Below are 15,089 nucleotides of genomic sequence, written 5' to 3' on the forward strand. Positions count from 1 at the left end.
ACGATAAACGGAGTTAGGTGTAACATCTTTTGGATCATAGTGCTTTTAAGTCACAGTCAGAGCCTCTGTAAACAGTGCAGCAAAAATCTAGATTGTGGTTGCAGCACAGTGTCAGAAATCTGGCAAATTTTGGGTATTTTGAAACATGAATGTCCTTAATTGGCCAATCTACTGTTTAAATATAATACCTCCTCAACAATCAATACATAACAGAAATATCTGCCAATGATGAAAAAAAATGTATTAATGCAAATTAAATAAGAGATGTTTAAGTAATGTATGGAGTAGAATTTACAGGCTGTTCAATACAGCACATGGCTGTTAAGGCTACATATAATAACTCAACATTAAATATTATGATGTAACATACATAAATCACTCTATTAGACTGCACAGTAAAAGTCTGTACTGCAAGCTTTGAATTTAACACACTATTTAGTAAGTGTGAAGGTATTTGGTACACCAAGTTTCATGTTGAGGTGTGAATGTGCATTTTCTTTTCATTTCATTAGTTTGCAGACCCCCCAAGGCTGGATGTGTGCTTTAGGCTGTAAATATCACACCTAACAAAGATATCTCAGGAAATTAATAAACCTAGACACCTTTGCACATTAAAACAAATTGTTAACAGAATGATACTGACTGTGCCATTGTGCTGTTAGAGAAGAATCTTTATTGCCGTGAATAATAAGAGCTTGTGTTGAATGAGCAGACCTCATAATTTTTAATAATTATTTGCACATTTGAAAGTCTAACCTCAACTTTGCATTCTTTATTGTTGTCAGAGGTGTAATAAAACCACACTTCTTTTTCCAGCATAGTACCTGCAAAGCCAAGTAATATCCTTGTAATTATGTGATGTTTTTCTAGAGCAGTTTTCAACTAGTAATAATGTTGACGGCACAGAAAGTGTGGCTGAGATGTTGATTGCATCTCCTCATTTCCCCCACACTTAAGTCAGCCTTGTTAAAACTAAAACTCTTTTTTCCTTTTATTATGCTGAATAGGCTTCAGTGCTTGTCTCTTGGAGCCACAAAATGAACATTTGTTCTCCAATGTGTTTTGTAAACGTGTTTTGCTGAGTGTATTATGTTTTTCAGCTCTTAGGATTTAGGTTTACAGAAGGTGTTGGTTGATTTAGTCTTGTCCTAAACTATACACACTGGTGGCTTTGATACATTAATGATAATAATATTAAAAATACTGTTCTAAAGGGAATACACCACAGGCATGACATCAGTTGATTAGTCACAGGGAATAAATTTAAGTTTTAGTGAATTTAGGCCCAGTTTAAATCACATTCCCAGGGTGAGTTACAGCACTTGATGGCAGCATTGCCTTTCCAAAAATTCTTGAGCCACTACAGTCATGCTGTCAACACTACAGACTACTAAAAGATCAACACAGTAATTCATTTAAATTAGTAAATCACAAAATACTTCTAATAATTACCAGATCATAAATAAATAAAGGTTAACTATCTTTATACTCAACATAGATTGTAGGTAGGTACTATTTACTGGCAATCATTTGCAATATGGTTTCAGGTGACATTTATCAGTAACACTATAACCACAGTGAATGTCTTGCTTGCCACCTTGTCTGAATTAAAACGTTTTTATTTAAGACACTTAATTATTGAGAAAAAGCCATACCCTTAAGAGTACTACCCAAGAGTACATTTCAGTATTTCAAATCACTAACAGTCAAGTAGAAGGTATTTGCCCTTTTCCTGATTCCAACACAAATTAGCTTTTGGTCCTGAGTCAAAGTCCTGAATTGAATCCCACTGGGATGCTGTGACAAGACCTTAAAAGGTAAATTAATGCTCAAAAACCCTCTATCACATATGTTTGATTGCAGCTGTTACTGCCAAGGGTGACATAATCAGTTATTGGGTGGCACGGTGGCTCAGTGGGTAGCACTGTTGCCACACAGCAAGAAGGTTCTGGGTTCGATTCCCAGGTGGAGCGCTCCGGGTCCTTTCTGTGTGGAGTTTGCATGTTCTCCCAGGGTCTGCGTGGGTTTTCTCCGGGAGCTCCGGTTTCCTCCCACAGCCCAAAGACATGCAGTCAGGTTAATTGGAGACACTAAATTGTCCGTGACTGTGTTTGACATTATAGCTTTTTCACGAGTGATACAGGTTTTGAATAAATCTTCATCTTCAATAAACTGAATGATCGTTTTACGTTTACTAATGTTGTCTTCATCTTAATTTAACTTGAACGTCTGAAACATTTAAATGTGTCAAATTAATGACAAATTAGCAAACGTGGAGGTAATCAAGTAAGGGGCAAATACTATTTCACAGCAGTGTAAAGTGCAGGCCATAATATTTTCTTGTATGTACCTTTGACTTAAGATCGACATCAAATACATGTTACAATAATTAAATAATTAATCCATAACTGTCCAATTATGCACAGTTAATTTATTAAGCCTGGTTACATCACGGCTGACAGCTCAGAGTAATATTCTTGTTTTACAATCAGTAAACTATGCTAAGAATTGTTTTGATCTACATTAGTCAGGTAATAAATGTTGTTTTGAGTAGTTGAACCATTTTTTGCAGGCCACTCTGGGCTCTTTAACTGGCCCCTTGGTTAAGATCAGTTAAATGCTGAAGCTATCAGTAAATAAGCAGTAGTTATGAGGGAGCCATAGTCATTCTCTGGGTTATTGTAAGAATAATTAACTAACAAATTATTAGTCCATCATTAGTTATAAAGTACTATTTATTTGTAGTTTATCATGGCGATTTGACTGATAATAAAACCTTATTTATTAACAAAACAATAACCATTTTGTGTTATTTACTGACATACTGATCTACTGAGTAGATGCTGGATAGATTTATGTTAATTGTTATATCAGATTAATTGTATATAATCAATTAAAAGCCTAACCATGTTCTTTATATGAAAGCTGACAGGTGATACAGTGGTAAAATACACTAGGTCATTAACAGGGGTTCTTGGATTCGAATCTCAATTGAGCTATCGGCCGGTCAGGTGCCCACACAAACATGATTAGCTATGCCTAGCGGTGGAAGAAGGCCAAACAGCCAAGCCATTGTGACGTGCATTTGTCAGTGTGCTCTCAGTGTCAGTTAAAAGCCCAGATATTATAAGAAGGGTTGCGTCAGTAGGTGCATCAGCCAAAAACAGAGTCAAATCAAACAATCTTTGATTGATGAAAGCTGACAATGTTACTTAAGATATTACTGGCATAAAGGTGGTAATTCTAAGCCAGAAAATGTTTTTTTAATTGTCTGACTAAAAAAAATGTCCTTGAAACACTGAACAGTATTATAAGACATGTTGACAAGGTGTGTAAAAGAAATACAACAGATATTAAGTAGACAACAGATCTGTTTTAACTCACATTTTAATCACTATAATTTCTTTTTCTTGTGAAACAAGAGACATGACAGCTTCCAATCTCTCATCACAAGCGTCTTAAAATCCAACCAGTAAAGCAAAAATAATATAGAATTCAGGTGCTGTGGTGAATGTAAGGCAGCTTTGTTTCAGATTGTGATATTACCTCAGTCATAACATACACTAAATACACAGAGCTCCAAATGACATACAGCCAATTTCCTGTCCTGAAGAATGACCTAACTTTCTCTCTGCAGTACACTCGGCAGTGAGCAAATGGAAAGAACAGAGGCAGCTAATTCTTCCCATGCTTCAGATAAGTCTATAAGAAATCGTAAGAATATGCAAAATAAGTAAAACTGGTTCCATCAGATCTGTTTGTGAGGATTTGGCAACAGGTGTGTGTAGAAAAGCTTCTGCAGTTCTGAGCTCATCTGATCTGTCAGCAATGCCTTTGTTTGCTCAATTGATCTATAAGCAGTCGTTATTCCATCCGGTCAGGCCAGACTTGGCGATTACCAGATGTTTACAGAGGTCACCGAGGTCTGATTACCCAAACATCCACAGAGGATGAAAGTCTAAGACAGCCAGTCTATGTCCAAACATTATCATGGTCTGTGCTTGGTGTGTTAACCAGCATATCAGTGGTGGATATCCAAAGCACACAGTCTGGGTCTAAAGACCGGTCAGTAAATGTATTGCAAGATATTCTAGCTGAATCAGGTTTATGTGAAAAAAACATGTACACAACATGTTAATAAATAAATAAAGTAGACTGCTAACATTTTATGGTTGCTGCATTATTAAACATTATTAAAAAATAGTTGGACAGCTCATTCTCATGGTTTTCCAAATACTTCTATGGAAAGCCGATCTAAGAAAAATAAGGTTGCTACTCAATCACACCAAGTTTTTGTGTCATTTATGGCATGATCAGTGTTTAGCTCTTTTTCTTATTTCTATTTGTCAATTTCTATTTGATATTTTTTAGGATTTATTATAGTGTTATGGAGATTACATTTATTATAGTGTTATATACTATAAGTGTTATTACATTATAAATGATATAAATATCTGACTGCGACCTATAATATTTAGGATATATTATACAACCCCAAATCAGAAAGAGTTGGGACAGCGTGAAAAACCTGAGATATTTCATGGTGTGTCTGGGTCAACTTCATTTCATTTATTAATAAACATCCATTCCTGCATTTCAGGCCTGCAACACATTCCAAAAAAAGTTGGGACAGTAAAGCACTTACCACTTTGTAATGTTGCCATTCCTTTTCACCACACTTAAAAGATGTTTTGGCACCGAGGATACCAAGTGATTTAGTGTTTCAGCTTTTATTTTGTCCCATTCTTCCTGCAAACACATCTTAAGATGTGCAACAGTACGGGGTCATCAATGTCGCATTTTTTGTTTTAAAATTCTCCACACATTCTCTATTGTGGTTCAAACTGTCTGCAATCAAATAAAAGTCAAAGTAAATGTAAGGAACACTGCAATTTTATTTTATTTGCATTTTCCATACTGTCCCAACTTTTTCTGGTTTGGGGTTGTAGGATGACAATGTCCCTATTAAATTACAACCTAGTAAACGTGCATAAAACAGAATTAGCTTTAGTACATTTGGTATATTTGACACATAAATAATAAATCAAGTATTAGGGCTATAATAATTTGTAGGCTTAATATTTGTTAAAATACACTTTTATCAAATATCACTTTATTTTACTCATGACCGGTGTAAGGCAGTTTATTGGCAATTATCGAGACACCTTATGTACCGTATATATACACCATATACACCAAAGGCTGCATTCCAAATTGCATTCAGCATACTTTACAATGGGTCAGAATACTAACAGCACATTTGATACTGATATTGTTGTATGATATTGGATGCAGTCTTTCTAAATCACTAGAAAACACAATAATTGAGAGTGCGATATGAAATCAACTGTGAGAAATGCAAGCTCATTTTGACTGTCGGCATTAACCAGACAGGGATATTTTGAATTTATATATTAATTTAGCTAAATGATTCTTGGATTTTAAAAGAGCAAACGTGGAAATGTCCTAGGCCATGTTTTTTTCTTCTCTATTGCATGCATACCAGGTAGTTTAATGGTTTAAAATGACCTGTTCAACGATACTTTGAGTCAATAAAACCTGTATTTTTCAAATTTTGTACTGACCAGAAACACATGGACTGTTGGTTGTGTCAGAATTGCCATTAGGGAATTGGTCTCTTACAGGGTATGGTCATTCTCCTTACAGCACACCAAAAAAAAATCCTGTTAAGACATAAGTCCTTTCATGTGCCAATCTGACCACCCAGACAGCATGCCAATCATTCTGCATATACACACATGCTCATTTCTACAACCAAACTGTAGAAATTCAAAACAAAACAAACACAGCCAAGCAAGCAATACTAGTTTTATTTTAGAATCTGTTTATATATTGGACAGTAAAGAATTTAAGTTTATTATGCTTTAAAAAAAATTGACAAAGATGAATGAACACTTAATGGTCAAAAGTATTGGGACACCCCTTCAAATTTTGGAATGTATGTGTTTCAGCCACATTAATTGCTAACAGGTGTAATAAATCAATTATATAATAGAAATTACTGTATATGCTGCCAACTTTGCAGCAACACTTTATGGAAGGCTCTTTCTTGTTCCAGCACTATAGACCTTACTTTGTACACAGGGGCACAAAGACATGAAGAAAAGTTTGCATGCACAGAGCCCTGACCTCAGCTTCACTTAACAGCTTTGGAATAAACTGGAACATCAATTGAGGCTTTCTGGAGCAACATCAGTGCCCAGCCATACAAATGCTCTTTATTAAGCACAAATTCCCACAGACATACTTTAAACTCTTATGAGAAGCCTTCTCAGAAAGAGGTCACTATTTGAATAACATTTGGTTTTAAAATGGGATGCCCAACAAGGTCATGGTCAGGTGTCCAAGTATAGTGTATACTGTATGTCTCAAATGTCATATGTCACATGATTAATAATATAAAGGTCAGATTTACAGACTTCCTAACGAGCAGAAAGTTTAGAAAAATACACGTCCATTCTACCTGTCAACAAAACAATCATAAAAGAAAAAGTTAATCTATTTAGTCAGTGATCACACCGCGGCGTGGCCTGAATCACAGCCTGTCTCTCTATGCTTCCTCTCACGGGAGTCCAGCGACACGGCCTTAGGGCTCCATGTAATCCTGCTAGCACTAATAACACCTTCACTGCAGCGCAAGCACATTGTGAGGGGCCCAGACCCTCCCCAAACACCCCACAACAAAGACTGAGTATAAAGCTCTGACTGCTTCATATTAGTGTTTAATTAAGTTAAAGAGTGTGCCTCTACACGCTCTCGCTTTCTCCACAGAACAGTAACCCAATTGAAGTCGTCTATTCTTTCAAGGCTCGCAACTGGCATTCCGATCGGCTGCCATCAGTCTAAAGACAGGGCCGGCTGCCGCCTCCAGCCATCGCTGATCTTTCACTCATGTCATTAATTCAATAAAACCATTAAGACTGACCCGCCGCCTGTGTGAAGCTGTGCACGCACCCACACCTACACAAGTCATGTATGAAAGCGCACAGACACGCTTCCTCAGACCTTCTAACTCTGACAGATCTCTGCTTAGCACCTTCATATATTACAGATAACCTTTTTAACTAAACAGAGACAGACCCGCTCTCCAGAGGTTTGCTGTGAACCGTAAGGATGGTGGGGCGTGAGGACAAAGCATAAATGTAATCTCCATAACCTTGCTTTATTTATTCAGAATATTGAAAGAAAGTAAGGGGTATTTTCAGACACATTTTATTTGGGTAATATGGAACACATTTATGAATCAACTTAGGCTGTTAAAGGTGGAGTTCATTATACTGCCTGTGTAATATTTGGATGAACTGATACTACCAATATTAATTTCTTACAATTCCTGCATTCTTAAAACGCATAAACAAATTGGAGGCTGTCTAACCACAGTGCATAAAGTAGAAGTAGAACTTTTATATAAGTAATGTTATAGAAAACACAAGAAATCTACACTTTGGTAAGCATAAGAAGGTGTATTGTAACTGTTTAGTGTCAGTAAAAAGGATTTTTAGAATTAAGTTTGAGATGATTATACTTTATATGATATCAATTTATCAACGATGTGCATAGATGTATAAACACATTTTAATTATTTAATTTTTTAGCCCTTTAAAATTAAAGAGTAAAATGTGTGTATACAAAGAAAGGCACAGCTGGTAGAGTGAGGACCTTGGTTCACTGGTGGTGAAAGGTTTGGCATGATCACCTCATGTCTGTGCTGCTATTTTTCTTATTACCCTTTTCCCATTCACCTTCTAAAAACACAAGGAATGGCCATGTTAAACTGTCTCTAGCAGTGCTTGAGTAAATGTGTCAGTGAACCTTGTCCAGGGTGTATTCCTGTCTTGTGCCCAGTGTTTTCTGATGAGCCACAAGATCCTGACCACAATAAAATGTTTATTTAAAAAAGCTCGACTATACACCAATCAGCCATAACATTAAAACCACCTCCTTGTTTCTACACACTGTCCATTTTATCAGCTCCACTTACCATATAAAAGCACTTTGTAGTTCTACAATTACTGACTGTAGTCCATCTGTTTCTCTGCATGCTTTGTTAGCCCCCTTTAATGCTGTTCTTCAATGGTCAGGACTCTCCCAGGACCACCACAAAGTAGGTATTATTTAGGTGGTGGATCATTCTCAGCACTGCAGTGACACTGATATGATGGTGGTGTGTTAGTGTGTGTGTTGTGCTGCTGGATCGTCTCTGACTTTACATCTACAAGGTGGACCAACTAGGTAGGAGTGTCTAATAGAGTTGACAGTAAGTGGAGTGTACTTATCATGTCATTACTGCAGTTCTGAGAATGATCCACCACCTAAATAATACCTGCTCTCTGGTGGTCCTGTTGGGTCCTGACCATTGAAGAACAGGGTGAAAGCAGGCTAAAAAAGTATGTAGAGAAATAGATGGACTACAATCAGTAATTGTAGAACTACAAAGTGCTTCTACAGTGGGGTCAAAAAGTATTTAGTCAGCCACTGATTGTGCAAGTTCTCCTACTTAGAAAGATGAGAGAGGTCTGTAATTTTCATCATAGGTACACTTCAACTATAAGAGACAAAATGAGAAAAAAAATCCAGGAAATCACATTGTAGGATTTTTAAAGAATTTATTTGTAAATTATGGTGGAAAATAAGTATTTGGTCAATAACAAACAAGCAAGATTTTTGGCTCTCACAGACCTGTAACTTCTTCTTTAAGAAGCTCTTCTGTCCTCCACTCGTTACCTGTATTAATGGCACCTGTTTGACCTCATTATCTGTATAAAAGACACCTGTCCACAGCCTCAAACAGTCAGACTCCAAACTCAACCATGGCCAAGACCAAAGAGCTGTCGAAGGACACCAGGAAGAAAATTGTAGACCTGCACCAGGCTGGGAAGAGTGAATCTACAATAGGCAAGCAGGTTGGTGTGAATAAATCAACTGTGGGAGCAATTGTAAGAAAATGGAAGACATACAAGACCATTGATAATCTCCCTTGGGGTCAAGATCTCATCCCGTGGGGTCAAAATGATCATGAGAACGGTGAGCAAAAATCCCAGAACTACACGGAGGGACCTGATGAATGACCTGCAGAGAGCTGGGACTAAAGTAACAAAGGCTACCATCAGTATACACACTACGCCGAGAGGGACTCAAATCCTGCAGTGCCAGGCGTGTCCCCCTGCTTAAGCCAGTACATGTCCAGGCCCGTCTGAAGTTTGCCAGAGAGCATATGGATGATCCAGAAGAGGATTGGGAGAATATCATGTGGTCAGATGAAACCAAAATGGAACTTTTTGGTAAAAACTCAACTCGTCGTGTTTGGAGGAAGAAGAACAACCCAAGAACACCATACCTACTGTGAAGCATGGGGGTGGAAACATCATGCTTTGGGGCTGTTTTTCTGCAAAGGGGACAGGACGACTGATCCGTGTTAAGGGAAGAATGAACGGGGCCATGTATCGTGAGATTTTAAGCCAAAACCTCCTTCCATCAGTGAGAGCATTGAAGATGGAACGTGGCTGGGTCTTCCAGCATGACAATGATCCCAAACACACCGCTCCGGCAACGAAGGAGTGGCTTCGTAAAAAGCATTTCAAGGTCCTGGAGTGGCCTAGCCAGTCTCCAGACCTCAACCCCATAGAAAATTTGTGGAGTCCGTGTTGCCCAGCGACAGCCCCAAAACATCACTGCTCTAGAGGAGATCTGCATGGAGGAATGGGCCAAAATACCAGCTACAGTGTGTGCAAACCTGGTGAAGACTTACAGGAAACGTTTGACCTCTGTCATTGCCAACAAAGGTTATGTTACAAAGTATTGAGTTGAACTTTTGTTATTGACCAAATACTTATTTTCCACCATAATTTACAAATAAATTCTTTAAAAATCCTACAATGTGATTTCCTGGATTCATTTTGTCTTTCATAGTTGAAGTGTACCTATGATGAAAATTACAGACCTCTCTCATCTTTTTAAGTAGGAAAACCTGCACAATCAGTGGCTGACTAAAAACTTTTTGACCCCACTGTATATGGTGTTATATGGAGCTGATAAAATGGATAGTGAGTGTAGAAACAAGGAGGTGGTTTTAATGTATATTATAATATACATACAGTATATGCATGTATTTATGTATATAATATATTATTATTATTATTCTGTGTGGAGTTTGCACGTTCTCCCTGTGTCTGGGTGGGATTCCTCGGGGAGCTCCGGTTTCCCTCCACAGTCCAAAGACATGCAAGTGGAGAATTAGAGATATAAAATTGTCCATGACTGTGTTTGACATTAAAGACTTGAACTGATGAATCTTGTGTAACCAGTAACTTACCTGTCCTGTGTCTAAAGTGTCTAAAACATGATGTTAAAATCCTAATACAATAAATACAATATAATAATATACTATATAAACATGTTTATTCTGGCTCCTGATTACAGAATTTATGACAGACCAGTTTAAAATGAGTGAAAACCACATTGTCTGTATGATGATATGAATCTGTGTCCCAGTTCTGTGGTCTGGATAAACTACAATGCTCGTCTTTTGAGTCTCCATGAGGTCAGGACAGACTGTGTTCAGTATGTTATGGTCATCCCTGGGCAAAATGCCACAGAGCAGCATGAAGCGTTATTCTAGAGGTGCTTCATGCAGTGTCTGACTGGAAAGTGAATTATGATGGGCAGCATTTTCGGCTGGATCAGATGATAAAGTCGTGTGTCTGCACTATAAAATTAAAGTGTCTGTAACAACACCGCTGCTTTTGCTTCCTTTATCAGTTCACCTGTGGGACATTTTTGTGTGATTGAATGAATGTATCTTTTTTTTGTAAACTTTGAGACATAACTTTAGGAAGTGGACAGATCCAGTCATGCTTGGAAAAACAAAAAGTCATGCGAGAGTAAGAGATGATAAGAAGGTTAAAATGAATTTCTGTTAGGCACAGTGCAATACTGAGACATATTCAGGATAGCCGTGGGTCCAGAGCCTACTCTAGTTGGAACTACACTGTACCAGTCCATTGGAGAGCATTACACTTACTCATTACTCACTACTTATTTAGACCCAGGGTAATAAACATTTGCCAATTCACCCACTGGCATGTTTTAAAGGTAAACCAAAGTAACTGGGGAAAAACAAGTACAGAGAACATGCCAACCTTTTCACAGTCTGTAATCTGTAATGTATCTCTATCTATCTATCTATCTATCTATCTATCTATCTATCTATCTATCTATCTATCTATCTATCTATCTATCTATCTATCTATCTATCTATCTATCTATCTATCTATCTATCTATCTATCTATCTATCTATCTATCTATCTATCCATCCAAATGACGTCAGTGATGTCAGTCTTGTTTCGCATGTTGCCAGCATTTATCAGACAGATTCAAAAGCAACCAAAGCAACTTACAGCTGTGAGCTAATACACTGAATACCTTGCTCAGGGGTTCAACAGCTGACCACCTGTTATTCTCAAAATGAAATAACTATATGAAATAACTTTATAATTTCTTTTGGAGATCCAAAAAATAGTGCAAGGTGGAATTAAAGCAATGTTTAAATTTCTGTGTGATTATTAATATTATGGAGGTGTCTGGCATATTGAAAATGTTTATTTTGTTTGTATATGTAGTATGACACTTTGATCACAGACAACATTCGGGTACAACTTATTTAGGATTAAAATAAGGAAAGTTGCATGCAATTATTTCTTTAGATTCTATTTATATAGTGGTGTTTATTATAGGATAAAGTAAAGATTGGGTAACAAATCAGAAAAACAATGTAAACATTGCAGGAGTGGTGATTTACATCTTCAGATTGATCTTTATTACAGTTCTAATATGTAATGTATAGAGTTGCTAGAAATTATCAATACTAACAGTACTAAAGTACTAAACTAACTTAGTACTAAGTTTAGAAATCTACAGTAATTACATGAATGCCAATCAAGCCACCAAAAGTACAACAATGTACCATAAATTAACTGTACAACTTTAGACCATTTGCACCAGTGCTGAGCCATGAATGTCCTCTGGTATGAAACTCAAGATGGGTTCTCAGCAAGACCCGGAGGTTTTCCATCACCGTAGCTTTTAAGTAGCCCTCACCACAATGGTAGCATCTTAATATATATAAAACAAGTGTAGTCAGTGATTGCATGTAATATGTATTTCTGTGCAGTGACAGGAAGAAGCCACCAGCGGGAAGCAGGTGGAATAGAAGAAGATTAGAAGCAGGATAGAGAGGAATGAAGAGGTGAGGAGAGAGTCGTAAATTCATCGGAGGTCTGGTCTGGGAGTGGTTTCAATGCAAAGCAAAGAAGATGCTTGGAAAGTCTGCTGACATGATTAACGTGCAGTTGATGGGAAGGTTTTCATGACAGGGTGCAAACAAATAAACACAAATCAGGGATCAGACCTCACAGTGTGGTGGCTATCCTGAATTACATTTCTGTATTTGTTCTTCAGAGAAAGAAATTTTGCCAAATTTCCTGAGAATAGTGAAATACTATTTTGGCTATGTCATAACTAGAAGCTATGATAGTCCACAGCAAATAGAGAATATGAAAGTATGAAAATATATTTGTGCAAGTAATTTACTTCTAATCTCACACCTGGAGCTAATTATTACTCAGTGAAGAGCAGGTGAGCGTTAACAGATCATTATTTGCCTGCTCGCTTTTCTCTGAAACAATGACACTCGAACTTGGTCTGGCTTTCCACCAACTATATATGTCCGGAATCTTTATCTTTTTTTCAATGGGAACCTGGCTGAGGTAGCAGTGCATTCAGCCTTTACTGTTGTTTCCACTGGAAAGGTAAAATGCCCCAGAGACAGCATGATGACCCGTTTCTGGAAAAGACTCCATGCATGGACCAACGCTGGGCACAGGCTGTGCCAGCTGATGGAACGTTCCCATTTTACTTTGGGTTCCCTTGTTTCTGTTATTTTGGCCAATTTATTTATTTCTTCACTGTCCCTTGTTTGTTAGTGTTAGTTTGTTAGCCACAGTATTGTTCTACCTTGGTTAAGCATCCTACACTAGTATTCATTCAGTCCTGCAGGTGCAGGGCTTCACATTTCATATTTTGGGCTTTTGTCTGATACTGATGTTTTAAACCGTATGTTCGAACATCCTGGTTATAATTTCTGTTGCTGTTATAATTGGTTTATGCAGGGTTGTATTCAGAACAGACTAATGCATGCTTAAAAATTACATTAAGAAGTTACACACTGTACTATTAAGAGCAAAGACATATATGCCTGGGTATAACTTATACCATAATAAACAAGTTGCACTGCAATGGAGACTCATCAGGGCTGGTGTAAAGCACCAATTACTTTACAGCTCTCCCACTCAGGGCTTTTACCTTATTGTCTATGATTTTAGCTCGTGGTCTGATGTGACAAATATCACACAATGCAAAGAAAAACAACAAAGTAACAAAACAAGAGCAAAAACACATATGTACTGAGCTCTGCTGGTGACGTCACGTATAAATAAAAAATAATGCATAGCAACGACTTAGTAAGGTATGAGAATAAGATAATTAGGTCATGGCAATGCCTTAGTAAGGTAATGTGTGGCAACAAGATGCTTTTATTTTATCCACAGCCTACAAGCATACAGAATCTGACATATGGTCTAGGGGGGTGCATGTATATAAATATGTATGAAAGATAAGCCCAGCTTTATATAAGCTAATGCTTAAGTTTTAACTCAAACCAGACTATATCTTCACATATCTCCTTCCCACACCTTACTAAGTTGTAGCCATGACTTAATTATCTTGTTTCCATGCATTAAGTCGTGGTCATGCATTTTTTTAATTTATTTATGGGATGTCACCAATGGAACTCTGTACATTAGTAAATTAAATAAAAAAAGGCTAAACAGATGTAGTGATGATTTATTAGTATTAAGTTTTTCTGAATAAATAAGCAAAGTATACTTTCTACAAGATATAATTAAGCATTTTGGAAGCATACTTTATTTTAAGGCAGAACAGTGGCACAGCTGGTGGGATGGGTCCTGCATAACTCTCATGTTCTCTCATCTAAATTGGTATCTGTAAATTTTCTATAGGGGTAAGTGAGTGAGTATGTAAGTACATGATGCCCTAAAATGCACAGGTGCTGTTTTCAGGGTGTATTCCTGCCTTGTGCCCAGTGTTAATTCATTAACAGACGTTTTGAACTGAAGTCAAATCTAAATTTAGCATAAAGGGTGCTGAGCGACCGGAATAGAAAAAAAAGAGTATGCAGACTGCAAATAAATAAAAAAAGATATATGAGGCCACATGTTGGTGAGGAAATTAAAAGAATATCAAATAAATTAAAGCTGTTTAGGCTGTCTTTGTTGCAGTGGACTCAAATATCCTCCCTGTAGGATGCAATAACCTACTGACCTTCTATAAAGAGCGGTATGAGGACCACCGTGTTTTCTCTGGTGTGCCTGTTTTGTTGTAAAGTGCAACCCCACGCTTTCACACGAAGCATAACATCTGGCTAACTATCCACTTAGGGCTTCATACACTAAATATTGCAAAGCTCTTTTGTCGAGCAGGCAAAATTAACACCCTCGCTTAGTTCTCAGGGGTACCTCAAAGACATTAGCACACTCTCACTTTCTCTTTGTATATATCATTCTCTCTTTCTTACACACAGAGATCATGACTAACCATTGTTGAATTATCACACTGCACTACTTTGCAGAGGCCAGAGTGTGTTTTTGGAATACCAGCAGGAAGTTATTGCGGCACTCCACAAAGAGCTGCCTAAGACTTTAAGTTACATAAAAATGCATTAACAGGTGGTACGTTCACCATGCACACATACAAACATGTGCCCTCAATGATTTCTAAAAGTAACATGTATTTGGGGGCAGTCAGAGGATAATGTTCAGCTCCAGCTCCAAGGTCACAATCCCCGCTCCCCCTCTCCTAACAGACAGGATTGTAATAGCTGTGCTGACAGACATGTCTGACCAGCTGGGACTATCAACAATGGCACATGTTAACCCTTTAAGGATAGGACTGAAGCACAGAGCTTATATTCTAAGCACCAGCCATCACCTAA

The sequence above is a fragment of the Trichomycterus rosablanca genome, chromosome 12 (assembly GCF_030014385.1).
Source record: "Trichomycterus rosablanca isolate fTriRos1 chromosome 12, fTriRos1.hap1, whole genome shotgun sequence".
NCBI classification, from domain to species: domain Eukaryota; kingdom Metazoa; phylum Chordata; class Actinopteri; order Siluriformes; family Trichomycteridae; genus Trichomycterus; species Trichomycterus rosablanca.